The 26171-nt window shown below is 47.8% G+C and overlaps 30 non-coding genes across 30 annotated transcripts; 15 read left to right on the top strand and 15 right to left on the bottom strand.

The window, feature by feature from the left end:
• Positions 1–447: 447 nt before the first annotated feature.
• Positions 448–519, top strand: trnag-ucc (transfer RNA glycine (anticodon UCC)). Its single transcript has one exon. It is a non-coding gene; the product is annotated as a tRNA-Gly (tRNA).
• Positions 520–1341: 822 nt separating this feature from the next.
• On the bottom strand, positions 1342–1483 carry LOC148631765 (U4 spliceosomal RNA). The gene has a single exon (XR_015934550.1). It is a non-coding gene; the product is annotated as a U4 spliceosomal RNA (small nuclear RNA).
• Positions 1484–2133: 650 nt separating this feature from the next.
• On the top strand, positions 2134–2205 carry trnag-ucc (transfer RNA glycine (anticodon UCC)). Its single transcript has one exon. It is a non-coding gene; the product is annotated as a tRNA-Gly (tRNA).
• Positions 2206–3027: 822 nt separating this feature from the next.
• On the bottom strand, positions 3028–3169 carry LOC148631767 (U4 spliceosomal RNA). The gene has a single exon (XR_015934551.1). It is a non-coding gene; the product is annotated as a U4 spliceosomal RNA (small nuclear RNA).
• A 650-nt stretch (positions 3170–3819) lies between these two features.
• Positions 3820–3891, top strand: trnag-ucc (transfer RNA glycine (anticodon UCC)). Its single transcript has one exon. It is a non-coding gene; the product is annotated as a tRNA-Gly (tRNA).
• An 822-nt stretch (positions 3892–4713) lies between these two features.
• Positions 4714–4855, bottom strand: LOC148631769 (U4 spliceosomal RNA). Its single transcript, XR_015934552.1, has one exon. It is a non-coding gene; the product is annotated as a U4 spliceosomal RNA (small nuclear RNA).
• A 650-nt stretch (positions 4856–5505) lies between these two features.
• Positions 5506–5577, top strand: trnag-ucc (transfer RNA glycine (anticodon UCC)). Its single transcript has one exon. It is a non-coding gene; the product is annotated as a tRNA-Gly (tRNA).
• Positions 5578–6399: 822 nt separating this feature from the next.
• LOC148631771 (U4 spliceosomal RNA) lies at positions 6400–6541 on the bottom strand. Its single transcript, XR_015934568.1, has one exon. It is a non-coding gene; the product is annotated as a U4 spliceosomal RNA (small nuclear RNA).
• A 650-nt stretch (positions 6542–7191) lies between these two features.
• Positions 7192–7263, top strand: trnag-ucc (transfer RNA glycine (anticodon UCC)). Its single transcript has one exon. It is a non-coding gene; the product is annotated as a tRNA-Gly (tRNA).
• Positions 7264–8085: 822 nt separating this feature from the next.
• Positions 8086–8226, bottom strand: LOC148631773 (U4 spliceosomal RNA). Its single transcript, XR_015934573.1, has one exon. It is a non-coding gene; the product is annotated as a U4 spliceosomal RNA (small nuclear RNA).
• Positions 8227–8876: 650 nt separating this feature from the next.
• trnag-ucc (transfer RNA glycine (anticodon UCC)) lies at positions 8877–8948 on the top strand. The gene has a single exon. It is a non-coding gene; the product is annotated as a tRNA-Gly (tRNA).
• Positions 8949–9770: 822 nt separating this feature from the next.
• Positions 9771–9912, bottom strand: LOC148631775 (U4 spliceosomal RNA). The gene has a single exon (XR_015934553.1). It is a non-coding gene; the product is annotated as a U4 spliceosomal RNA (small nuclear RNA).
• A 650-nt stretch (positions 9913–10562) lies between these two features.
• trnag-ucc (transfer RNA glycine (anticodon UCC)) lies at positions 10563–10634 on the top strand. The gene has a single exon. It is a non-coding gene; the product is annotated as a tRNA-Gly (tRNA).
• An 822-nt stretch (positions 10635–11456) lies between these two features.
• Positions 11457–11598, bottom strand: LOC148631777 (U4 spliceosomal RNA). Its single transcript, XR_015934555.1, has one exon. It is a non-coding gene; the product is annotated as a U4 spliceosomal RNA (small nuclear RNA).
• Positions 11599–12248: 650 nt separating this feature from the next.
• On the top strand, positions 12249–12320 carry trnag-ucc (transfer RNA glycine (anticodon UCC)). The gene has a single exon. It is a non-coding gene; the product is annotated as a tRNA-Gly (tRNA).
• An 822-nt stretch (positions 12321–13142) lies between these two features.
• Positions 13143–13284, bottom strand: LOC148631779 (U4 spliceosomal RNA). Its single transcript, XR_015934556.1, has one exon. It is a non-coding gene; the product is annotated as a U4 spliceosomal RNA (small nuclear RNA).
• Positions 13285–13934: 650 nt separating this feature from the next.
• Positions 13935–14006, top strand: trnag-ucc (transfer RNA glycine (anticodon UCC)). Its single transcript has one exon. It is a non-coding gene; the product is annotated as a tRNA-Gly (tRNA).
• An 822-nt stretch (positions 14007–14828) lies between these two features.
• Positions 14829–14970, bottom strand: LOC148631781 (U4 spliceosomal RNA). Its single transcript, XR_015934569.1, has one exon. It is a non-coding gene; the product is annotated as a U4 spliceosomal RNA (small nuclear RNA).
• Positions 14971–15620: 650 nt separating this feature from the next.
• On the top strand, positions 15621–15692 carry trnag-ucc (transfer RNA glycine (anticodon UCC)). The gene has a single exon. It is a non-coding gene; the product is annotated as a tRNA-Gly (tRNA).
• An 822-nt stretch (positions 15693–16514) lies between these two features.
• Positions 16515–16655, bottom strand: LOC148631783 (U4 spliceosomal RNA). The gene has a single exon (XR_015934574.1). It is a non-coding gene; the product is annotated as a U4 spliceosomal RNA (small nuclear RNA).
• Positions 16656–17305: 650 nt separating this feature from the next.
• trnag-ucc (transfer RNA glycine (anticodon UCC)) lies at positions 17306–17377 on the top strand. The gene has a single exon. It is a non-coding gene; the product is annotated as a tRNA-Gly (tRNA).
• Positions 17378–18199: 822 nt separating this feature from the next.
• On the bottom strand, positions 18200–18341 carry LOC148631785 (U4 spliceosomal RNA). Its single transcript, XR_015934557.1, has one exon. It is a non-coding gene; the product is annotated as a U4 spliceosomal RNA (small nuclear RNA).
• Positions 18342–18991: 650 nt separating this feature from the next.
• trnag-ucc (transfer RNA glycine (anticodon UCC)) lies at positions 18992–19063 on the top strand. The gene has a single exon. It is a non-coding gene; the product is annotated as a tRNA-Gly (tRNA).
• Positions 19064–19885: 822 nt separating this feature from the next.
• On the bottom strand, positions 19886–20027 carry LOC148631787 (U4 spliceosomal RNA). Its single transcript, XR_015934558.1, has one exon. It is a non-coding gene; the product is annotated as a U4 spliceosomal RNA (small nuclear RNA).
• A 650-nt stretch (positions 20028–20677) lies between these two features.
• Positions 20678–20749, top strand: trnag-ucc (transfer RNA glycine (anticodon UCC)). Its single transcript has one exon. It is a non-coding gene; the product is annotated as a tRNA-Gly (tRNA).
• An 822-nt stretch (positions 20750–21571) lies between these two features.
• On the bottom strand, positions 21572–21713 carry LOC148631789 (U4 spliceosomal RNA). The gene has a single exon (XR_015934559.1). It is a non-coding gene; the product is annotated as a U4 spliceosomal RNA (small nuclear RNA).
• Positions 21714–22363: 650 nt separating this feature from the next.
• Positions 22364–22435, top strand: trnag-ucc (transfer RNA glycine (anticodon UCC)). The gene has a single exon. It is a non-coding gene; the product is annotated as a tRNA-Gly (tRNA).
• A 748-nt stretch (positions 22436–23183) lies between these two features.
• LOC148631791 (U4 spliceosomal RNA) lies at positions 23184–23325 on the bottom strand. The gene has a single exon (XR_015934560.1). It is a non-coding gene; the product is annotated as a U4 spliceosomal RNA (small nuclear RNA).
• Positions 23326–23975: 650 nt separating this feature from the next.
• On the top strand, positions 23976–24047 carry trnag-ucc (transfer RNA glycine (anticodon UCC)). The gene has a single exon. It is a non-coding gene; the product is annotated as a tRNA-Gly (tRNA).
• A 748-nt stretch (positions 24048–24795) lies between these two features.
• LOC148631793 (U4 spliceosomal RNA) lies at positions 24796–24936 on the bottom strand. Its single transcript, XR_015934575.1, has one exon. It is a non-coding gene; the product is annotated as a U4 spliceosomal RNA (small nuclear RNA).
• Positions 24937–26171: the final 1235 nt, after the last annotated feature.

A 26171-nucleotide genomic window follows, 5' to 3' on the forward strand; every position in this document is an offset into this window, starting at 1 on the left:
CTTTAAATACAAGATGACAGAACAATGACGAAGGGCGTGCCGGGAGGAACTCATGCACTACAGAGGAAAGGGGGCGGGCACGTACAGTTCACATTCAAGCCACAAGTACTCTTCTCGGATGTTACACAAACAAATCCTAACGTCTTGAAAGCATTGCAGCATGTTTGTGTCCCACTTCCCGTGGCTGCAGGACGACTGACACGAACGGACAAACACAATCTGTGGCGTTTAGCGTGACATAGTCTTGCAGGCATCGTGCTGTCTCACTGCAATACTATACCGCTGGAGGAAACAGTCCATCTGGCCATGAAACTCATTTGAACGTCTAGCTACAGCAACTAACAATATCATGATTTATTCAGGATGTGTGGAATCAGCACGTCCCGGAGACAGCTTCCGAAATCGTGAGCATTCTCTGGTGGTGTCCTGCAGGGCGCCTGTGGGCGTGCGTTGGTGGTATAGTGGTGAGCATAGCTGCCTTCCAAGCAGTTGACCCGGGTTCGATTCCCGGCCAACGCAGTGGCGATTGGTTCCAAATGCTGTCATGAGCCTTGGATTGTGACTAGCAAAGCGAAGCCTTTTGAAAGAGCAAAACGGAATTGAAGGAGAATCTTACAGGGGATTCTGAGCGGTGTCTGCATACACGCAGTCCGATACGGGTGCTGAAAGCTTGAGCTACTCTCAATGTCATGCTGCCTTTCCCCGGAGTAAATCTGTTACATTGAAAGAATGCTTCTGGCAGGTTCAAAAAGGGACCCTTGTTAATAGGAGAAATCAATGATTTCGAATGAATTCTGTATGCGTTAAAAGACAGCTATACACAGAAAACATGCCGGACACTGCTCATGATGTCTCAGTGCGTTTTTCCAAGCCATCTGACAAAGCCCGCCCACTGAAAACTGCAGCACATCGTGTAAAGACGTTCAACTTTGTAACTACTGCACGCACAGGAAGCAGAATAAATTCCTCTTTTCAAACTGTCAAAGGTTTGCTTTGCGAACGCTGCAGGACATCGCACAATCTCTTTTGAACGGGGACAAACCATTTCTTATGGGGCGCAGTAAGTACAGACGTTTAAAAAGCTCCACTCATGCCGACGATGCAGCATGAAGAAGCGCAACCTAACGTTTGACAGACAAAAGCCGGGCGCCGCTACGAACAATATGAAATCAAACTGACAGCACACGGCGTTTCGCGCTGACTCAAAAGTGATCTCGACAGACGCTGTTCTCTGCATAACGCTGAAAGAGCTAAAGAGCGTTTCTGTTGAGACGTAACAAGCTCGTTTCTTTCTACCATGATGTCACCATGACCAAATCTGTCTTTAAACACCTTGCTCAGTCTCTGACGAGACTGTCAAAAATTGCTTTCGCCGATTGTATTGCAAACCGGCGGAAGCGGGGTATTGGGAAAAGTTTTCAACTAGCAATAATCGCGCCTCGGCTAAACCTCACAGGCTACGATACTGCCACTGCGCAAAGCTGACGGTTGCCAGGCAACCGCGGGGATCCTATGGAAATCGTTATCGATCGTCTCATGGCATGTCGTTGCGGTAACGCTTCATATTTGTCGTCTTCTTCTTCTAGCTTGAGGTTTTGAAGAATTTCATGACAGACAAGGGCTCCGTTGGGAACAAAGGGCGTTGTGAGAAAACCGTTGCTTATTTTCAGCAGCAGAAATACAAGCCTTTAAATACAAGATGACAGAACAATGACGAAGGGCGTGCCGGGAGGAACTCATGCACTACAGAGGAAAGGGGGCGGGCACGTACAGTTCACATTCAAGCCACAAGTACTCTTCTCGGATGTTACACAAACAAATCCTAACGTCTTGAAAGCATTGCAGCATGTTTGTGTCCCACTTCCCGTGGCTGCAGGACGACTGACACGAACGGACAAACACAATCTGTGGCGTTTAGCGTGACATAGTCTTGCAGGCATCGTGCTGTCTCACTGCAATACTATACCGCTGGAGGAAACAGTCCATCTGGCCATGAAACTCATTTGAACGTCTAGCTACAGCAACTAACAATATCATGATTTATTCAGGATGTGTGGAATCAGCACGTCCCGGAGACAGCTTCCGAAATCGTGAGCATTCTCTGGTGGTGTCCTGCAGGGCGCCTGTGGGCGTGCGTTGGTGGTATAGTGGTGAGCATAGCTGCCTTCCAAGCAGTTGACCCGGGTTCGATTCCCGGCCAACGCAGTGGCGATTGGTTCCAAATGCTGTCATGAGCCTTGGATTGTGACTAGCAAAGCGAAGCCTTTTGAAAGAGCAAAACGGAATTGAAGGAGAATCTTACAGGGGATTCTGAGCGGTGTCTGCATACACGCAGTCCGATACGGGTGCTGAAAGCTTGAGCTACTCTCAATGTCATGCTGCCTTTCCCCGGAGTAAATCTGTTACATTGAAAGAATGCTTCTGGCAGGTTCAAAAAGGGACCCTTGTTAATAGGAGAAATCAATGATTTCGAATGAATTCTGTATGCGTTAAAAGACAGCTATACACAGAAAACATGCCGGACACTGCTCATGATGTCTCAGTGCGTTTTTCCAAGCCATCTGACAAAGCCCGCCCACTGAAAACTGCAGCACATCGTGTAAAGACGTTCAACTTTGTAACTACTGCACGCACAGGAAGCAGAATAAATTCCTCTTTTCAAACTGTCAAAGGTTTGCTTTGCGAACGCTGCAGGACATCGCACAATCTCTTTTGAACGGGGACAAACCATTTCTTATGGGGCGCAGTAAGTACAGACGTTTAAAAAGCTCCACTCATGCCGACGATGCAGCATGAAGAAGCGCAACCTAACGTTTGACAGACAAAAGCCGGGCGCCGCTACGAACAATATGAAATCAAACTGACAGCACACGGCGTTTCGCGCTGACTCAAAAGTGATCTCGACAGACGCTGTTCTCTGCATAACGCTGAAAGAGCTAAAGAGCGTTTCTGTTGAGACGTAACAAGCTCGTTTCTTTCTACCATGATGTCACCATGACCAAATCTGTCTTTAAACACCTTGCTCAGTCTCTGACGAGACTGTCAAAAATTGCTTTCGCCGATTGTATTGCAAACCGGCGGAAGCGGGGTATTGGGAAAAGTTTTCAACTAGCAATAATCGCGCCTCGGCTAAACCTCACAGGCTACGATACTGCCACTGCGCAAAGCTGACGGTTGCCAGGCAACCGCGGGGATCCTATGGAAATCGTTATCGATCGTCTCATGGCATGTCGTTGCGGTAACGCTTCATATTTGTCGTCTTCTTCTTCTAGCTTGAGGTTTTGAAGAATTTCATGACAGACAAGGGCTCCGTTGGGAACAAAGGGCGTTGTGAGAAAACCGTTGCTTATTTTCAGCAGCAGAAATACAAGCCTTTAAATACAAGATGACAGAACAATGACGAAGGGCGTGCCGGGAGGAACTCATGCACTACAGAGGAAAGGGGGCGGGCACGTACAGTTCACATTCAAGCCACAAGTACTCTTCTCGGATGTTACACAAACAAATCCTAACGTCTTGAAAGCATTGCAGCATGTTTGTGTCCCACTTCCCGTGGCTGCAGGACGACTGACACGAACGGACAAACACAATCTGTGGCGTTTAGCGTGACATAGTCTTGCAGGCATCGTGCTGTCTCACTGCAATACTATACCGCTGGAGGAAACAGTCCATCTGGCCATGAAACTCATTTGAACGTCTAGCTACAGCAACTAACAATATCATGATTTATTCAGGATGTGTGGAATCAGCACGTCCCGGAGACAGCTTCCGAAATCGTGAGCATTCTCTGGTGGTGTCCTGCAGGGCGCCTGTGGGCGTGCGTTGGTGGTATAGTGGTGAGCATAGCTGCCTTCCAAGCAGTTGACCCGGGTTCGATTCCCGGCCAACGCAGTGGCGATTGGTTCCAAATGCTGTCATGAGCCTTGGATTGTGACTAGCAAAGCGAAGCCTTTTGAAAGAGCAAAACGGAATTGAAGGAGAATCTTACAGGGGATTCTGAGCGGTGTCTGCATACACGCAGTCCGATACGGGTGCTGAAAGCTTGAGCTACTCTCAATGTCATGCTGCCTTTCCCCGGAGTAAATCTGTTACATTGAAAGAATGCTTCTGGCAGGTTCAAAAAGGGACCCTTGTTAATAGGAGAAATCAATGATTTCGAATGAATTCTGTATGCGTTAAAAGACAGCTATACACAGAAAACATGCCGGACACTGCTCATGATGTCTCAGTGCGTTTTTCCAAGCCATCTGACAAAGCCCGCCCACTGAAAACTGCAGCACATCGTGTAAAGACGTTCAACTTTGTAACTACTGCACGCACAGGAAGCAGAATAAATTCCTCTTTTCAAACTGTCAAAGGTTTGCTTTGCGAACGCTGCAGGACATCGCACAATCTCTTTTGAACGGGGACAAACCATTTCTTATGGGGCGCAGTAAGTACAGACGTTTAAAAAGCTCCACTCATGCCGACGATGCAGCATGAAGAAGCGCAACCTAACGTTTGACAGACAAAAGCCGGGCGCCGCTACGAACAATATGAAATCAAACTGACAGCACACGGCGTTTCGCGCTGACTCAAAAGTGATCTCGACAGACGCTGTTCTCTGCATAACGCTGAAAGAGCTAAAGAGCGTTTCTGTTGAGACGTAACAAGCTCGTTTCTTTCTACCATGATGTCACCATGACCAAATCTGTCTTTAAACACCTTGCTCAGTCTCTGACGAGACTGTCAAAAATTGCTTTCGCCGATTGTATTGCAAACCGGCGGAAGCGGGGTATTGGGAAAAGTTTTCAACTAGCAATAATCGCGCCTCGGCTAAACCTCACAGGCTACGATACTGCCACTGCGCAAAGCTGACGGTTGCCAGGCAACCGCGGGGATCCTATGGAAATCGTTATCGATCGTCTCATGGCATGTCGTTGCGGTAACGCTTCATATTTGTCGTCTTCTTCTTCTAGCTTGAGGTTTTGAAGAATTTCATGACAGACAAGGGCTCCGTTGGGAACAAAGGGCGTTGTGAGAAAACCGTTGCTTATTTTCAGCAGCAGAAATACAAGCCTTTAAATACAAGATGACAGAACAATGACGAAGGGCGTGCCGGGAGGAACTCATGCACTACAGAGGAAAGGGGGCGGGCACGTACAGTTCACATTCAAGCCACAAGTACTCTTCTCGGATGTTACACAAACAAATCCTAACGTCTTGAAAGCATTGCAGCATGTTTGTGTCCCACTTCCCGTGGCTGCAGGACGACTGACACGAACGGACAAACACAATCTGTGGCGTTTAGCGTGACATAGTCTTGCAGGCATCGTGCTGTCTCACTGCAATACTATACCGCTGGAGGAAACAGTCCATCTGGCCATGAAACTCATTTGAACGTCTAGCTACAGCAACTAACAATATCATGATTTATTCAGGATGTGTGGAATCAGCACGTCCCGGAGACAGCTTCCGAAATCGTGAGCATTCTCTGGTGGTGTCCTGCAGGGGGCCTGTGGGCGTGCGTTGGTGGTATAGTGGTGAGCATAGCTGCCTTCCAAGCAGTTGACCCGGGTTCGATTCCCGGCTAACGCAGTGGCGATTGGTTCCAAATGCTGTCATGAGCCTTGGATTGTGACTAGCAAAGCGAAGCCTTTTGAAAGAGCAAAACGGAATTGAAGGAGAATCTTACAGGGGATTCTGAGCGGTGTCTGCATACACGCAGTCCGATACGGGTGCTGAAAGCTTGAGCTACTCTCAATGTCATGCTGCCTTTCCCCGGAGTAAATCTGTTACATTGAAAGAATGCTTCTGGCAGGTTCAAAAAGGGACCCTTGTTAATAGGAGAAATCAATGATTTCGAATGAATTCTGTATGCGTTAAAAGACAGCTATACACAGAAAACATGCCGGACACTGCTCATGATGTCTCAGTGCGTTTTTCCAAGCCATCTGACAAAGCCCGCCCACTGAAAACTGCAGCACATCGTGTAAAGACGTTCAACTTTGTAACTACTGCACGCACAGGAAGCAGAATAAATTCCTCTTTTCAAACTGTCAAAGGTTTGCTTTGCGAACGCTGCAGGACATCGCACAATCTCTTTTGAACGGGGACAAACCATTTCTTATGGGGCGCAGTAAGTACAGACGTTTAAAAAGCTCCACTCATGCCGACGATGCAGCATGAAGAAGCGCAACCTAACGTTTGACAGACAAAAGCCGGGCGCCGCTACGAACAATATGAAATCAAACTGACAGCACACGGCGTTTCGCGCTGACTCAAAAGTGATCTCGACAGACGCTGTTCTCTGCATAACGCTGAAAGAGCTAAAGAGCGTTTCTTTTGAGACGTAACAAGCTCGTTTCTTTCTACCATGATGTCACCATGACCAAATCTGTCTTTAAACACCTTGCTCAGTCTCTGACGAGACTGTCAAAAATTGCTTTCGCCGATTGTATTGCAAACCGGCGGAAGCGGGGTATTGGGAAAAGTTTTCAACTAGCAATAATTGCGCCTCGGCTAAACCTCACAGGCTACGATACTGCCACTGCGCAAAGCTGACGGTTGCCAGGCAACCGCGGGGATCCTATGGAAATCGTTATCGATCGTCTCATGGCATGTCGTTGCGGTAACGCTTCATATTTGTCGTCTTCTTCTTCTAGCTTGAGGTTTTGAAGAATTTCATGACAGACAAGGGCTCCGTTGGGAACAAAGGGCGTTGTGAGAAAACCGTTGCTTATTTTCAGCAGCAGAAATACAAGCCTTTAAATACAAGATGACAGAACAATGACGAAGGGCGTGCCGGGAGGAACTCATGCACTACAGAGGAAAGGGGGCGGGCACGTACAGTTCACATTCAAGCCACAAGTACTCTTCTCGGATGTTACACAAACAAATCCTAACGTCTTGAAAGCATTGCAGCATGTTTGTGTCCCACTTCCCGTGGCTGCAGGACGACTGACACGAACGGACAAACACAATCTGTGGCGTTTAGCGTGACATAGTCTTGCAGGCATCGTGCTGTCTCACTGCAATACTATACCGCTGGAGGAAACAGTCCATCTGGCCATGAAACTCATTTGAACGTCTAGCTACAGCAACTAACAATATCATGATTTATTCAGGATGTGTGGAATCAGCACGTCCCGGAGACAGCTTCCGAAATCGTGAGCATTCTCTGGTGGTGTCCTGCAGGGCGCCTGTGGGCGTGCGTTGGTGGTATAGTGGTGAGCATAGCTGCCTTCCAAGCAGTTGACCCGGGTTCGATTCCCGGCCAACGCAGTGGCGATTGGTTCCAAATGCTGTCATGAGCCTTGGATTGTGTCTAGCAAAGCGAAGCCTTTTGAAAGAGCAAAACGGAATTGAAGGAGAATCTTACAGGGGATTCTGAGCGGTGTCTGCATACACGCAGTCCGATACGGGTGCTGAAAGCTTGAGCTACTCTCAATGTCATGCTGCCTTTCCCCGGAGTAAATCTGTTACATTGAAAGAATGCTTCTGGCAGGTTCAAAAAGGGACCCTTGTTAATAGGAGAAATCAATGATTTCGAATGAATTCTGTATGCGTTAAAAGACAGCTATACACAGAAAACATGCCGGACACTGCTCATGATGCCTCAGTGCGTTTTTCCAAGCCATCTGACAAAGCCCGCCCACTGAAAACTGCAGCACATCGTGTAAAGACGTTCAACTTTGTAACTACTGCACGCACAGGAAGCAGAATAAATTCCTCTTTTCAAACTGTCAAAGGTTTGCTTTGCGAACGCTGCAGGACATCGCACAATCTCTTTTGAACGGGGACAAACCATTTCTTATGGGGCGCAGTAAGTACAGACGTTTAAAAAGCTCCACTCATGCCGACGATGCAGCATGAAGAAGCGCAACCTAACGTTTGACAGACAAAAGCCGGGCGCCGCTACGAACAATATGAAATCAAACTGACAGCACACGGCGTTTCGCGCTGACTCAAAAGTGATCTCGACAGACGCTGTTCTCTGCATAACGCTGAAAGAGCTAAAGAGCGTTTCTGTTGAGACGTAACAAGCTCGTTTCTTTCTACCATGATGTCACCATGACCAAATCTGTCTTTAAACACCTTGCTCAGTCTCTGACGAGACTGTCAAAATTGCTTTCGCCGATTGTATTGCAAACCGGCGGAAGCGGGGTATTGGGAAAAGTTTTCAACTAGCAATAATCGCGCCTCGGCTAAACCTCACAGGCTACGATACTGCCACTGCGCAAAGCTGACGGTTGCCAGGCAACCGCGGGGATCCTATGGAAATCGTTATCGATCGTCTCATGGCATGTCGTTGCGGTAACGCTTCATATTTGTCGTCTTCTTCTTCTAGCTTGAGGTTTTGAAGAATTTCATGACAGACAAGGGCTCCGTTGGGAACAAAGGGCGTTGTGAGAAAACCGTTGCTTATTTTCAGCAGCAGAAATACAAGCCTTTAAATACAAGATGACAGAACAATGACGAAGGGCGTGCCGGGAGGAACTCATGCACTACAGAGGAAAGGGGGCGGGCACGTACAGTTCACATTCAAGCCACAAGTACTCTTCTCGGATGTTACACAAACAAATCCTAACGTCTTGAAAGCATTGCAGCATGTTTGTGTCCCACTTCCCGTGGCTGCAGGACGACTGACACGAACGGACAAACACAATCTGTGGCGTTTAGCGTGACATAGTCTTGCAGGCATCGTGCTGTCTCACTGCAATACTATACCGCTGGAGGAAACAGTCCATCTGGCCATGAAACTCATTTGAACGTCTAGCTACAGCAACTAACAATATCATGATTTATTCAGGATGTGTGGAATCAGCACGTCCCGGAGACAGCTTCCGAAATCGTGAGCATTCTCTGGTGGTGTCCTGCAGGGCGCCTGTGGGCGTGCGTTGGTGGTATAGTGGTGAGCATAGCTGCCTTCCAAGCAGTTGACCCGGGTTCGATTCCCGGCCAACGCAGTGGCGATTGGTTCCAAATGCTGTCATGAGCCTTGGATTGTGACTAGCAAAGCGAAGCCTTTTGAAAGAGCAAAACGGAATTGAAGGAGAATCTTACAGGGGATTCTGAGCGGTGTCTGCATACACGCAGTCCGATACGGGTGCTGAAAGCTTGAGCTACTCTCAATGTCATGCTGCCTTTCCCCGGAGTAAATCTGTTACATTGAAAGAATGCTTCTGGCAGGTTCAAAAAGGGACCCTTGTTAATAGGAGAAATCAATGATTTCGAATGAATTCTGTATGCGTTAAAAGACAGCTATACACAGAAAACATGCCGGACACTGCTCATGATGTCTCAGTGCGTTTTTCCAAGCCATCTGACAAAGCCCGCCCACTGAAAACTGCAGCACATCGTGTAAAGACGTTCAACTTTGTAACTACTGCACGCACAGGAAGCAGAATAAATTCCTCTTTTCAAACTGTCAAAGGTTTGCTTTGCGAACGCTGCAGGACATCGCACAATCTCTTTTGAACGGGGACAAACCATTTCTTATGGGGCGCAGTAAGTACAGACGTTTAAAAAGCTCCACTCATGCCGACGATGCAGCATGAAGAAGCGCAACCTAACGTTTGACAGACAAAAGCCGGGCGCCGCTACGAACAATATGAAATCAAACTGACAGCACACGGCGTTTCGCGCTGACTCAAAAGTGATCTCGACAGACGCTGTTCTCTGCATAACGCTGAAAGAGCTAAAGAGCGTTTCTGTTGAGACGTAACAAGCTCGTTTCTTTCTACCATGATGTCACCATGACCAAATCTGTCTTTAAACACCTTGCTCAGTCTCTGACGAGACTGTCAAAAATTGCTTTCGCCGATTGTATTGCAAACCGGCGGAAGCGGGGTATTGGGAAAAGTTTTCAACTAGCAATAATCGCGCCTCGGCTAAACCTCACAGGCTACGATACTGCCACTGCGCAAAGCTGACGGTTGCCAGGCAACCGCGGGGATCCTATGGAAATCGTTATCGATCGTCTCATGGCATGTCGTTGCGGTAACGCTTCATATTTGTCGTCTTCTTCTTCTAGCTTGAGGTTTTGAAGAATTTCATGACAGACAAGGGCTCCGTTGGGAACAAAGGGCGTTGTGAGAAAACCGTTGCTTATTTTCAGCAGCAGAAATACAAGCCTTTAAATACAAGATGACAGAACAATGACGAAGGGCGTGCCGGGAGGAACTCATGCACTACAGAGGAAAGGGGGCGGGCACGTACAGTTCACATTCAAGCCACAAGTACTCTTCTCGGATGTTACACAAACAAATCCTAACGTCTTGAAAGCATTGCAGCATGTTTGTGTCCCACTTCCCGTGGCTGCAGGACGACTGACACGAACGGACAAACACAATCTGTGGCGTTTAGCGTGACATAGTCTTGCAGGCATCGTGCTGTCTCACTGCAATACTATACCGCTGGAGGAAACAGTCCATCTGGCCATGAAACTCATTTGAACGTCTAGCTACAGCAACTAACAATATCATGATTTATTCAGGATGTGTGGAATCAGCACGTCCCGGAGACAGCTTCCGAAATCGTGAGCATTCTCTGGTGGTGTCCTGCAGGGCGCCTGTGGGCGTGCGTTGGTGGTATAGTGGTGAGCATAGCTGCCTTCCAAGCAGTTGACCCGGGTTCGATTCCCGGCCAACGCAGTGGCGATTGGTTCCAAATGCTGTCATGAGCCTTGGATTGTGACTAGCAAAGCGAAGCCTTTTGAAAGAGCAAAACGGAATTGAAGGAGAATCTTACAGGGGATTCTGAGCGGTGTCTGCATACACGCAGTCCGATACGGGTGCTGAAAGCTTGAGCTACTCTCAATGTCATGCTGCCTTTCCCCGGAGTAAATCTGTTACATTGAAAGAATGCTTCTGGCAGGTTCAAAAAGGGACCCTTGTTAATAGGAGAAATCAATGATTTCGAATGAATTCTGTATGCGTTAAAAGACAGCTATACACAGAAAACATGCCGGACACTGCTCATGATGTCTCAGTGCGTTTTTCCAAGCCATCTGACAAAGCCCGCCCACTGAAAACTGCAGCACATCGTGTAAAGACGTTCAACTTTGTAACTACTGCACGCACAGGAAGCAGAATAAATTCCTCTTTTCAAACTGTCAAAGGTTTGCTTTGCGAACGCTGCAGGACATCGCACAATCTCTTTTGAACGGGGACAAACCATTGCTTATGGGGCGCAGTAAGTACAGACGTTTAAAAAGCTCCACTCATGCCGACGATGCAGCATGAAGAAGCGCAACCTAACATTTGACAGACAAAAGCCGGGCGCCGCTACGAACAATATGAAATCAAACTGACAGCACACTGCGTTTCGCGCTGACTCAAAAGTGATCTCGACAGACGCTGTTCTCTGCATAACGCTGAAAGAGCTAAAGAGCGTTTCTGTTGAGACGTAACAAGCTCGTTTCTTTCTACCATGATGTCACCATGACCAAATCTGTCTTTAAACACCTTGCTCAGTCTCTGACGAGACTGTCAAAAATTGCTTTCGCCGATTGTATTGCAAACCGGCGGAAGCGGGGTATTGGGAAAAGTTTTCAACTAGCAATAATCGCGCCTCGGCTAAACCTCACAGGCTACGATACTGCCACTGCGCAAAGCTGACGGTTGCCAGGCAACCGCGGGGATCCTATGGAAATCGTTATCGATCGTCTCATGGCATGTCGTTGCGGTAACGCTTCATATTTGTCGTCTTCTTCTTCTAGCTTGAGGTTTTGAAGAATTTCATGACAGACAAGGGCTCCGTTGGGAACAAAGGGCGTTGTGAGAAAACCGTTGCTTATTTTCAGCAGCAGAAATACAAGCCTTTAAATACAAGATGACAGAACAATGACGAAGGGCGTGCCGGGAGGAACTCATGCACTACAGAGGAAAGGGGGCGGGCACGTACAGTTCACATTCAAGCCACAAGTACTCTTCTCGGATGTTACACAAACAAATCCTAACGTCTTGAAAGCATTGCAGCATGTTTGTGTCCCACTTCCCGTGGCTGCAGGACGACTGACACGAACGGACAAACACAATCTGTGGCGTTTAGCGTGACATAGTCTTGCAGGCATCGTGCTGTCTCACTGCAATACTATACCGCTGGAGGAAACAGTCCATCTGGCCATGAAACTCATTTGAACGTCTAGCTACAGCAACTAACAATATCATGATTTATTCAGGTTGTGTGGAATCAGCACGTCCCGGAGACAGCTTCCGAAATCGTGAGCATTCTCTGGTGGTGTCCTGCAGGGCGCCTGTGGGCGTGCGTTGGTGGTATAGTGGTGAGCATAGCTGCCTTCCAAGCAGTTGACCCGGGTTCGATTCCCGGCCAACGCAGTGGCGATTGGTTCCAAATGCTGTCATGAGCCTTGGATTGTGACTAGCAAAGCGAAGCCTTTTGAAAGAGCAAAACGGAATTGAAGGAGAATCTTACAGGGGATTCTGAGCGGTGTCTGCATACACGCAGTCCGATACGGGTGCTGAAAGCTTGAGCTACTCTCAATGTCATGCTGCCTTTCCCCGGAGTAAATCTGTTACATTGAAAGAATGCTTCTGGCAGGTTCAAAAAGGGACCCTTGTTAATAGGAGAAATCAATGATTTCGAATGAATTCTGTATGCGTTAAAAGACAGCTATACACAGAAAACATGCCGGACACTGCTCATGATGTCTCAGTGCGTTTTTCCAAGCCATCTGACAAAGCCCGCCCACTGAAAACTGCAGCACATCGTGTAAAGACGTTCAACTTTGTAACTACTGCACGCACAGGAAGCAGAATAAATTCCTCTTTTCAAACTGTCAAAGGTTTGCTTTGCGAACGCTGCAGGACATCGCACAATCTCTTTTGAACGGGGACAAACCATTTCTTATGGGGCGCAGTAAGTACAGACGTTTAAAAAGCTCCACTCATGCCGACGATGCAGCATGAAGAAGCGCAACCTAACGTTTGACAGACAAAAGCCGGGCGCCGCTACGAACAATATGAAATCAAACTGACAGCACACGGCGTTTCGCGCTGACTCAAAAGTGATCTCGACAGACGCTGTTCTCTGCATAACGCTGAAAGAGCTAAAGAGCGTTTCTGTTGAGACGTAACAAGCTCGTTTCTTTCTACCATGATGTCACCATGACCAAATCTGTCTTTAAACACCTTGCTCAGTCTCTGACGAGACTGTCAAAAATTGCTTTCGCCGATTGTATTGCAAACCGGCGGAAGCGGGGTATTGGGAAAAGTTTTCAACTAGCAATAATCGCGCCTCGGCTAAACCTCACAGGCTACGATACTGCCACTGCGCAAAGCTGACGGTTGCCAGGCAACCGCGGGGATCCTATGGAAATCGTTATCGATCGTCTCATGGCATGTCGTTGCGGTAACGCTTCATATTTGTCGTCTTCTTCTTCTAGCTTGAGGTTTTGAAGAATTTCATGACAGACAAGGGCTCCGTTGGGAACAAAGGGCGTTGTGAGAAAACCGTTGCTTATTTTCAGCAGCAGAAATACAAGCCTTTAAATACAAGATGACAGAACAATGACGAAGGGCGTGCCGGGAGGAACTCATGCACTACAGAGGAAAGGGGGCGGGCACGTACAGTTCACATTCAAGCCACAAGTACTCTTCTCGGATGTTACACAAACAAATCCTAACGTCTTGAAAGCATTGCAGCATGTTTGTGTCCCACTTCCCGTGGCTGCAGGACGACTGACACGAACGGACAAACACAATCTGTGGCGTTTAGCGTGACATAGTCTTGCAGGCATCGTGCTGTCTCACTGCAATACTATACCGCTGGAGGAAACAGTCCATCTGGCCATGAAACTCATTTGAACGTCTAGCTACAGCAACTAACAATATCATGATTTATTCAGGATGTGTGGAATCAGCACGTCCCGGAGACAGCTTCCGAAATCGTGAGCATTCTCTGGTGGTGTCCTGCAGGGCGCCTGTGGGCGTGCGTTGGTGGTATAGTGGTGAGCATAGCTGCCTTCCAAGCAGTTGACCCGGGTTCGATTCCCGGCTAACGCAGTGGCGATTGGTTCCAAATGCTGTCATGAGCCTTGGATTGTGACTAGCAAAGCGAAGCCTTTTGAAAGAGCAAAACGGAATTGAAGGAGAATCTTACAGGGGATTCTGAGCGGTGTCTGCATACACGCAGTCCGATACGGGTGCTGAAAGCTTGAGCTACTCTCAATGTCATGCTGCCTTTCCCCGGAGTAAATCTGTTACATTGAAAGAATGCTTCTGGCAGGTTCAAAAAGGGACCCTTGTTAATAGGAGAAATCAATGATTTCGAATGAATTCTGTATGCGTTAAAAGACAGCTATACACAGAAAACATGCCGGACACTGCTCATGATGTCTCAGTGCGTTTTTCCAAGCCATCTGACAAAGCCCGCCCACTGAAAACTGCAGCACATCGTGTAAAGACGTTCAACTTTGTAACTACTGCACGCACAGGAAGCAGAATAAATTCCTCTTTTCAAACTGTCAAAGGTTTGCTTTGCGAACGCTGCAGGACATCGCACAATCTCTTTTGAACGGGGACAAACCATTTCTTATGGGGCGCAGTAAGTACAGACGTTTAAAAAGCTCCACTCATGCCGACGATGCAGCATGAAGAAGCGCAACCTAACGTTTGACAGACAAAAGCCGGGCGCCGCTACGAACAATATGAAATCAAACTGACAGCACACGGCGTTTCGCGCTGACTCAAAAGTGATCTCGACAGACGCTGTTCTCTGCATAACGCTGAAAGAGCTAAAGAGCGTTTCTTTTGAGACGTAACAAGCTCGTTTCTTTCTACCATGATGTCACCATGACCAAATCTGTCTTTAAACACCTTGCTCAGTCTCTGACGAGACTGTCAAAAATTGCTTTCGCCGATTGTATTGCAAACCGGCGGAAGCGGGGTATTGGGAAAAGTTTTCAACTAGCAATAATTGCGCCTCGGCTAAACCTCACAGGCTACGATACTGCCACTGCGCAAAGCTGACGGTTGCCAGGCAACCGCGGGGATCCTATGGAAATCGTTATCGATCGTCTCATGGCATGTCGTTGCGGTAACGCTTCATATTTGTCGTCTTCTTCTTCTAGCTTGAGGTTTTGAAGAATTTCATGACAGACAAGGGCTCCGTTGGGAACAAAGGGCGTTGTGAGAAAACCGTTGCTTATTTTCAGCAGCAGAAATACAAGCCTTTAAATACAAGATGACAGAACAATGACGAAGGGCGTGCCGGGAGGAACTCATGCACTACAGAGGAAAGGGGGCGGGCACGTACAGTTCACATTCAAGCCACAAGTACTCTTCTCGGATGTTACACAAACAAATCCTAACGTCTTGAAAGCATTGCAGCATGTTTGTGTCCCACTTCCCGTGGCTGCAGGACGACTGACACGAACGGACAAACACAATCTGTGGCGTTTAGCGTGACATAGTCTTGCAGGCATCGTGCTGTCTCACTGCAATACTATACCGCTGGAGGAAACAGTCCATCTGGCCATGAAACTCATTTGAACGTCTAGCTACAGCAACTAACAATATCATGATTTATTCAGGATGTGTGGAATCAGCACGTCCCGGAGACAGCTTCCGAAATCGTGAGCATTCTCTGGTGGTGTCCTGCAGGGCGCCTGTGGGCGTGCGTTGGTGGTATAGTGGTGAGCATAGCTGCCTTCCAAGCAGTTGACCCGGGTTCGATTCCCGGCCAACGCAGTGGCGATTGGTTCCAAATGCTGTCATGAGCCTTGGATTGTGTCTAGCAAAGCGAAGCCTTTTGAAAGAGCAAAACGGAATTGAAGGAGAATCTTACAGGGGATTCTGAGCGGTGTCTGCATACACGCAGTCCGATACGGGTGCTGAAAGCTTGAGCTACTCTCAATGTCATGCTGCCTTTCCCCGGAGTAAATCTGTTACATTGAAAGAATGCTTCTGGCAGGTTCAAAAAGGGACCCTTGTTAATAGGAGAAATCAATGATTTCGAATGAATTCTGTATGCGTTAAAAGACAGCTATACACAGAAAACATGCCGGACACTGCTCATGATGCCTCAGTGCGTTTTTCCAAGCCATCTGACAAAGCCCGCCCACTGAAAACTGCAGCACATCGTGTAAAGACGTTCAACTTTGTAACTACTGCACGCACAGGAAGCAGAATAAATTCCTCTTTTCAAACTGTCAAAGGTTTGCTTTGCGAACGCTGCAGGACATCGCACAATCTCTTTTGAACGGGGACAAACCATTTCTTATGGGGCGCAGTAAGTACAGACGTTTAAAAAGCTCCACTCATGCCGACGATGCAGCATGAAGAAGCGCAACCTAACGTTTGACAGACAAAAGCCGGGCGCCGCTACGAACAATATGAAATCAAACTGACAGCACACGGCGTTTCGCGCTGACTCAAAAGTGATCTCGACAGACGCTGTTCTCTGCATAACGCTGAAAGAGCTAAAGAGCGTTTCTGTTGAGACGTAACAAGCTCGTTTCTTTCTACCATGATGTCACCATGACCAAATCTGTCTTTAAACACCTTGCTCAGTCTCTGACGAGACTGTCAAAATTGCTTTCGCCGATTGTATTGCAAACCGGCGGAAGCGGGGTATTGGGAAAAGTTTTCAACTAGCAATAATCGCGCCTCGGCTAAACCTCACAGGCTACGATACTGCCACTGCGCAAAGCTGACGGTTGCCAGGCAACCGCGGGGATCCTATGGAAATCGTTATCGATCGTCTCATGGCATGTCGTTGCGGTAACGCTTCATATTTGTCGTCTTCTTCTTCTAGCTTGAGGTTTTGAAGAATTTCATGACAGACAAGGGCTCCGTTGGGAACAAAGGGCGTTGTGAGAAAACCGTTGCTTATTTTCAGCAGCAGAAATACAAGCCTTTAAATACAAGATGACAGAACAATGACGAAGGGCGTGCCGGGAGGAACTCATGCACTACAGAGGAAAGGGGGCGGGCACGTACAGTTCACATTCAAGCCACAAGTACTCTTCTCGGATGTTACACAAACAAATCCTAACGTCTTGAAAGCATTGCAGCATGTTTGTGTCCCACTTCCCGTGGCTGCAGGACGACTGACACGAACGGACAAACACAATCTGTGGCGTTTAGCGTGACATAGTCTTGCAGGCATCGTGCTGTCTCACTGCAATACTATACCGCTGGAGGAAACAGTCCATCTGGCCATGAAACTCATTTGAACGTCTAGCTACAGCAACTAACAATATCATGATTTATTCAGGATGTGTGGAATCAGCACGTCCCGGAGACAGCTTCCGAAATCGTGAGCATTCTCTGGTGGTGTCCTGCAGGGCGCCTGTGGGCGTGCGTTGGTGGTATAGTGGTGAGCATAGCTGCCTTCCAAGCAGTTGACCCGGGTTCGATTCCCGGCCAACGCAGTGGCGATTGGTTCCAAATGCTGTCATGAGCCTTGGATTGTGACTAGCAAAGCGAAGCCTTTTGAAAGAGCAAAACGGAATTGAAGGAGAATCTTACAGGGGATTCTGAGCGGTGTCTGCATACACGCAGTCCGATACGGGTGCTGAAAGCTTGAGCTACTCTCAATGTCATGCTGCCTTTCCCCGGAGTAAATCTGTTACATTGAAAGAATGCTTCTGGCAGGTTCAAAAAGGGACCCTTGTTAATAGGAGAAATCAATGATTTCGAATGAATTCTGTATGCGTTAAAAGACAGCTATACACAGAAAACATGCCGGACACTGCTCATGATGTCTCAGTGCGTTTTTCCAAGCCATCTGACAAAGCCCGCCCACTGAAAACTGCAGCACATCGTGTAAAGACGTTCAACTTTGTAACTACTGCACGCACAGGAAGCAGAATAAATTCCTCTTTTCAAACTGTCAAAGGTTTGCTTTGCGAACGCTGCAGGACATCGCACAATCTCTTTTGAACGGGGACAAACCATTTCTTATGGGGCGCAGTAAGTACAGACGTTTAAAAAGCTCCACTCATGCCGACGATGCAGCATGAAGAAGCGCAACCTAACGTTTGACAGACAAAAGCCGGGCGCCGCTACGAACAATATGAAATCAAACTGACAGCACACGGCGTTTCGCGCTGACTCAAAAGTGATCTCGACAGACGCTGTTCTCTGCATAACGCTGAAAGAGCTAAAGAGCGTTTCTGTTGAGACGTAACAAGCTCGTTTCTTTCTACCATGATGTCACCATGACCAAATCTGTCTTTAAACACCTTGCTCAGTCTCTGACGAGACTGTCAAAAATTGCTTTCGCCGATTGTATTGCAAACCGGCGGAAGCGGGGTATTGGGAAAAGTTTTCAACTAGCAATAATCGCGCCTCGGCTAAACCTCACAGGCTACGATACTGCCACTGCGCAAAGCTGACGGTTGCCAGGCAACCGCGGGGATCCTATGGAAATCGTTATCGATCGTCTCATGGCATGTCGTTGCGGTAACGCTTCATATTTGTCGTCTTCTTCTTCTAGCTTGAGGTTTTGAAGAATTTCATGACAGACAAGGGCTCCGTTGGGAACAAAGGGCGTTGTGAGAAAACCGTTGCTTATTTTCAGCAGCAGAAATACAAGCCTTTAAATACAAGATGACAGAACAATGACGAAGGGCGTGCCGGGAGGAACTCATGCACTACAGAGGAAAGGGGGCGGGCACGTACAGTTCACATTCAAGCCACAAGTACTCTTCTCGGATGTTACACAAACAAATCCTAACGTCTTGAAAGCATTGCAGCATGTTTGTGTCCCACTTCCCGTGGCTGCAGGACGACTGACACGAACGGACAAACACAATCTGTGGCGTTTAGCGTGACATAGTCTTGCAGGCATCGTGCTGTCTCACTGCAATACTATACCGCTGGAGGAAACAGTCCATCTGGCCATGAAACTCATTTGAACGTCTAGCTACAGCAACTAACAATATCATGATTTATTCAGGATGTGTGGAATCAGCACGTCCCGGAGACAGCTTCCGAAATCGTGAGCATTCTCTGGTGGTGTCCTGCAGGGCGCCTGTGGGCGTGCGTTGGTGGTATAGTGGTGAGCATAGCTGCCTTCCAAGCAGTTGACCCGGGTTCGATTCCCGGCCAACGCAGTGGCGATTGGTTCCAAATGCTGTCATGAGCCTTGGATTGTGACTAGCAAAGCGAAGCCTTTTGAAAGAGCAAAACGGAATTGAAGGAGAATCTTACAGGGGATTCTGAGCGGTGTCTGCATACACGCAGTCCGATACGGGTGCTGAAAGCTTGAGCTACTCTCAATGTCATGCTGCCTTTCCCCGGAGTAAATCTGTTACATTGAAAGAATGCTTCTGGCAGGTTCAAAAAGGGACCCTTGTTAATAGGAGAAATCAATGATTTCGAATGAATTCTGTATGCGTTAAAAGACAGCTATACACAGAAAACATGCCGGACACTGCTCATGATGTCTCAGTGCGTTTTTCCAAGCCATCTGACAAAGCCCGCCCACTGAAAACTGCAGCACATCGTGTAAAGACGTTCAACTTTGTAACTACTGCACGCACAGGAAGCAGAATAAATTCCTCTTTTCAAACTGTCAAAGGTTTGCTTTGCGAACGCTGCAGGACATCGCACAATCTCTTTTGAACGGGGACAAACCATTTCTTATGGGGCGCAGTAAGTACAGACGTTTAAAAAGCTCCACTCATGCCGACGATGCAGCATGAAGAAGCGCAACCTAACGTTTGACAGACAAAAGCCGGGCGCCGCTACGAACAATATGAAATCAAACTGACAGCACACGGCGTTTCGCGCTGACTCAAAAGTGATCTCGACAGACGCTGTTCTCTGCATAACGCTGAAAGAGCTAAAGAGCGTTTCTGTTGAGACGTAACAAGCTCGTTTCTTTCTACCATGATGTCACCATGACCAAATCTGTCTTTAAACACCTTGCTCAGTCTCTGACGAGACTGTCAAAAATTGCTTTCGCCGATTGTATTGCAAACCGGCGGAAGCGGGGTATTGGGAAAAGTTTTCAACTAGCAATAATCGCGCCTCGGCTAAACCTCACAGGCTACGATACTGCCACTGCGCAAAGCTGACGGTTGCCAGGCAACCGCGGGGATCCTATGGAAATCGTTATCGATCGTCTCATGGCATGTCGTTGCGGTAACGCTTCATATTTGTCGTCTTCTTCTTCTAGCTTGAGGTTTTGAAGAATTTCATGACAGACAAGGGCTCCGTTGGGAACAAAGGGCGTTGTGAGAAAACCGTTGCTTATTTTCAGCAGCAGAAATACAAGCCTTTAAATACAAGATGACAGAACAATGACGAAGGGCGTGCCGGGAGGAACTCATGCACTACAGAGGAAAGGGGGCGGGCACGTACAGTTCACATTCAAGCCACAAGTACTCTTCTCGGATGTTACACAAACAAATCCTAACGTCTTGAAAGCATTGCAGCATGTTTGTGTCCCACTTCCCGTGGCTGCAGGACGACTGACACGAACGGACAAACACAATCTGTGGCGTTTAGCGTGACATAGTCTTGCAGGCATCGTGCTGTCTCACTGCAATACTATACCGCTGGAGGAAACAGTCCATCTGGCCATGAAACTCATTTGAACGTCTAGCTACAGCAACTAACAATATCATGATTTATTCAGGTTGTGTGGAATCAGCACGTCCCGGAGACAGCTTCCGAAATCGTGAGCATTCTCTGGTGGTGTCCTGCAGGGCGCCTGTGGGCGTGCGTTGGTGGTATAGTGGTGAGCATAGCTGCCTTCCAAGCAGTTGACCCGGGTTCGATTCCCGGCCAACGCAGTGGCGATTGGTTCCAAATGCTGTCATGAGCCTTGGATTGTGACTAGCAAAGCGAAGCCTTTTGAAAGAGCAAAACGGAATTGAAGGAGAATCTTACAGGGGATTCTGAGCGGTGTCTGCATACACGCAGTCCGATACGGGTGCTGAAAGCTTGAGCTACTTTCAATGTCATGCTGCCTTTCCCCGGAGTAAATCTGTTACATTGAAAGAATGCTTCTGGCAGGTTCAAAAAGGGACCCTTGTTAATAGGAGAAATCAATGATTTCGAATGAATTCTGTATGCGTTAAAAGACAGCTATACACAGAAAACATGCCGGACACTGCTCACGATGCCTCAGTGCGTTTTTCCAAGCCATCTGACAAAGCCCGCCCACTGAAAACTGCAGCACATCGTGTAAAGACGTTCAACTTTGTAACTACTGCACGCACAGGAAGCAGAATAAATTCCTCTTTTCAAACTGTCAAAGGTTTGCTTTGCGAACGCTGCAGGACATCGCACAATCTCTTTTGAACGGGGACAAACCATTTCTTATGGGGCGCAGTAAGTACAGACGTTTAAAAAGCTCCACTCATGCCGACGATGCAGCATGAAGAAGCGCAACCTAACGTTTGACAGACAAAAGCCGGGCGCCGCTACGAACAATATGAAATCAAACTGACAGCACACGGCGTTTCGCGCTGACTCAAAAGTGATCTCGACAGACGCTGTTCTCTGCATAACGCTGAAAGAGCTAAAGAGCGTTTCTGTTGAGACGTAACAAGCTCGTTTCTTTCTACCATGATGTCACCATGACCAAATCTGTCTTTAAACACCTTGCTCAGTCTCTGACGAGACTGTCAAAAATTGCTTTCGCCGATTGTATTGCAAACCGGCGGAAGCGGGGTATTGGGAAAAGTTTTCAACTAGCAATAATCGCGCCTCGGCTAAACCTCACAGGCTACGATACTGCCACTGCGCAAAGCTGACGGTTGCCAGGCAACCGCGGGGATCCTATGGAAATCGTTATCGATCGTCTCATGGCATGTCGTTGCGGTAACGCTTCATATTTGTCGTCTTCTTCTTCTAGCTTGAGGTTTTGAAGAATTTCATGACAGACAAGGGCTCCGTTGGGAACAAAGGGCGTTGTGAGAAAACCGTTGCTTATTTTCAGCAGCAGAAATACAAGCCTTTAAATACAAGATGACAGAACAATGACGAAGGGCGTGCCGGGAGGAACTCATGCACTACAGAGGAAAGGGGGCGGGCACGTACAGTTCACATTCAAGCCACAAGTACTCTTCTCGGATGTTACACAAACAAATCCTAACGTCTTGAAAGCATTGCAGCATGTTTGTGTCCCACTTCCCGTGGCTGCAGGACGACTGACACGAACGGACAAACACAATCTGTGGCGTTTAGCGTGACATAGTCTTGCAGGCATCGTGCTGTCTCACTGCAATACTATACCGCTGGAGGAAACAGTCCATCTGGCCATGAAACTCATTTGAACGTCTAGCTACAGCAACTAACAATATCATGATTTATTCAGGATGTGTGGAATCAGCACGTCCCGGAGACAGCTTCCGAAATCGTGAGCATTCTCTGGTGGTGTCCTGCAGGGCGCCTGTGGGCGTGCGTTGGTGGTATAGTGGTGAGCATAGCTGCCTTCCAAGCAGTTGACCCGGGTTCGATTCCCGGCCAACGCAGTGGCGATTGGTTCCAAATGCTATCATGAGCCTTGGATTGTGACTAGCAAAGCGAAGCCTTTTGAAAGAGCAAAACGGAATTGAAGGAGAATCTTCATGCTGCCTTTCCCTGGAGTAAATCTGTTACATTGAAAGAATGCTTCTGGCAGGTTCAAAAAGGGACCCTTGTTAATAGGAGAAATCAATGATTTCGAATGAATTCTGTATGCGTTAAAAGACAGCTATACACAGAAAACATGCCGGACACTGCTCACGATGCCTCAGTGCGTTTTTCCAAGCCATCTGACAAAGCCCGCCCACTGAAAACTGCAGCACATCGTGTAAAGACGTTCAACTTTGTAACTACTGCACGCACAGGAAGCAGAATAAATTCCTCTTTTCAAACTGTCAAAGGTTTGCTTTGCGAACGCTGCAGGACATCGCACAATCTCTTTTGAACGGGGACAAACCATTTCTTATGGGGCGCAGTAAGTACAGACGTTTAAAAAGCTCCACTCATGCCGACGATGCAGCATGAAGAAGCGCAACCTAACGTTTGACAGACAAAAGCCGGGCGCCGCTACGAACAATATGAAATCAAACTGACAGCACACGGCGTTTCGCGCTGACTCAAAAGTGATCTCGACAGACGCTGTTCTCTGCATAACGCTGAAAGAGCTAAAGAGCGTTTCTGTTGAGACGTAACAAGCTCGTTTCTTTCTACCATGATGTCACCATGACCAAATCTGTCTTTAAACACCTTGCTCAGTCTCTGACGAGACTGTCAAAAATTGCTTTCGCCGATTGTATTGCAAACCGGCGGAAGCGGGGTATTGGGAAAAGTTTTCAACTAGCAATAATCGCGCCTCGGCTAAACCTCACAGGCTACGATACTGCCACTGCGCAAAGCTGACGGTTGCCAGGCAACCGCGGGGATCCTATGGAAATCGTTATCGATCGTCTCATGGCATGTCGTTGCGGTAACGCTTCATATTTGTCGTCTTCTTCTTCTAGCTTGAGGTTTTGAAGAATTTCATGACAGACAAGGGCTCCGTTGGGAACAAAGGGCGTTGTGAGAAAACCGTTGCTTATTTTCAGCAGCAGAAATACAAGCCTTTAAATACAAGATGACAGAACAATGACGAAGGGCGTGCCGGGAGGAACTCATGCACTACAGAGGAAAGGGGGCGGGCACGTACAGTTCACATTCAAGCCACAAGTACTCTTCTCGGATGTTACACAAACAAATCCTAACGTCTTGAAAGCATTGCAGCATGTTTGTGTCCCACTTCCCGTGGCTGCAGGACGACTGACACGAACGGACAAACACAATCTGTGGCGTTTAGCGTGACATAGTCTTGCAGGCATCGTGCTGTCTCACTGCAATACTATACCGCTGGAGGAAACAGTCCATCTGGCCATGAAACTCATTTGAACGTCTAGCTACAGCAACTAACAATATCATGATTTATTCAGGATGTGTGGAATCAGCACGTCCCGGAGACAGCTTCCGAAATCGTGAGCATTCTCTGGTGGTGTCCTGCAGGGCGCCTGTGGGCGTGCGTTGGTGGTATAGTGGTGAGCATAGCTGCCTTCCAAGCAGTTGACCCGGGTTCGATTCCCGGCCAACGCAGTGGCGATTGGTTCCAAATGCTATCATGAGCCTTGGATTGTGACTAGCAAAGCGAAGCCTTTTGAAAGAGCAAAACGGAATTGAAGGAGAATCTTCATGCTGCCTTTCCCTGGAGTAAATCTGTTACATTGAAAGAATGCTTCTGGCAGGTTCAAAAAGGGACCCTTGTTAATAGGAGAAATCAATGATTTCGAATGAATTCTGTATGCGTTAAAAGACAGCTATACACAGAAAACATGCCGGACACTGCTCATGATGCCTCAGTGCGTTTTTCCAAGCCATCTGACAAAGCCCGCCCACTGAAAACTGCAGCACATCGTGTAAAGACGTTCAACTTTGTAACTACTGCACGCACAGGAAGCAGAATAAATTCCTCTTTTCAAACTGTCAAAGGTTTGCTTTGCGAACGCTGCAGGACATCGCACAATCTCTTTTGAACGGGGACAAACCATTTCTTATGGGGCGCAGTAAGTACAGACGTTTAAAAAGCTCCACTCATGCCGACGATGCAGCATGAAGAAGCGCAACCTAACGTTTGACAGACAAAAGCCGGGCGCCGCTACGAACAATATGAAATCAAACTGACAGCACACGGCGTTTCGCGCTGACTCAAAAGTGATCTCGACAGACGCTGTTCTCTGCATAACGCTGAAAGAGCTAAAGAGCGTTTCTGTTGAGACGTAACAAGCTCGTTTCTTTCTACCATGATGTCACCATGACCAAATCTGTCTTTAAACACCTTGCTCAGTCTCTGACGAGACTGTCAAAATTGCTTTCGCCGATTGTATTGCAAACCGGCGGAAGCGGGGTATTGGGAAAAGTTTTCAACTAGCAATAATCGCGCCTCGGCTAAACCTCACAGGCTACGATACTGCCACTGCGCAAAGCTGACGGTTGCCAGGCAACCGCGGGGATCCTATGGAAATCGTTATCGATCGTCTCATGGCATGTCGTTGCGGTAACGCTTCATATTTGTCGTCTTCTTCTTCTAGCTTGAGGTTTTGAAGAATTTCATGACAGACAAGGGCTCCGTTGGGAACAAAGGGCGTTGTGAGAAAACCGTTGCTTATTTTCAGCAGCAGAAATACAAGCCTTTAAATACAAGATGACAGAACAATGACGAAGGGCGTGCCGGGAGGAACTCATGCACTACAGAGGAAAGGGGGCGGGCACGTACAGTTCACATTCAAGCCACAAGTACTCTTCTCGGATGTTACACAAACAAATCCTAACGTCTTGAAAGCATTGCAGCATGTTTGTGTCCCACTTCCCGTGGCTGCAGGACGACTGACACGAACGGACAAACACAATCTGTGGCGTTTAGCGTGACATAGTCTTGCAGGCATCGTGCTGTCTCACTGCAATACTATACCGCTGGAGGAAACAGCCCGGGTTCGATGAGCCTTGGAATGTGACTAGGAAAGTGAAGCCTTTTGAAAGAGGTAAAACACTGCTCAAAGGAACTGAGGGAGAATCTTACAGGGGATTCTGAGCGGTGTCTAAATAAATAAATTCTTCAGCGTCCGCGGATGGCATTTTGCAGCTGGAAACAGATGTCGACGCTTTTTGAACAGAGCACCAAAAAAGCGTCTTTTTTGAAGGTACAGGTATTGAGCATTGGTGGTTCAGTGGAAGAATTCTTGCCTGCCAAGTAAGAGGCTCGGGTTCGATTCCTGGCCAATGCGGTGGCTTTTGCATGCTCACCACTATACCACCAACACACGCCCACAGGCGCCCTGCAGGACACCACCAGAGAATGCTCACGATTTCGGAAGCTGTCTCCGGGACGTGCTGATTCCACACATCCTGAATAAATCATGATATTGTTAGTTGCTGTAGCTAGACGTTCAAATGAGTTTCATGGCCAGATGGACTGTTTCCTCCAGCGGTATAGTATTGCAGTGAGACAGCACGATGCCTGCAAGACTATGTCACGCTAAACGCCACAGATTGTGTTTGTCCAAATTTGAACTTTCACAAAAGCATGCTAGCAGACAAATGCGCCTCAGAGGACTTAAGGCTGGCTTCAAGTTGGAATGATAAAGTCTCCCCGTCCGGTTAGGAAAAGGGAACTTTGTTAGACAGAAAGAAGGAAGTAACAATAACGGAGAATTGTGTGCAAGG

The sequence above is a fragment of the Lepisosteus platostomus genome, unplaced genomic scaffold, assembly GCF_059453375.1.
Source record: "Lepisosteus platostomus isolate fLepPlt1 unplaced genomic scaffold, fLepPlt1.hap1 Scaffold_73_H1, whole genome shotgun sequence".
NCBI lineage: Eukaryota > Metazoa > Chordata > Actinopteri > Semionotiformes > Lepisosteidae > Lepisosteus > Lepisosteus platostomus.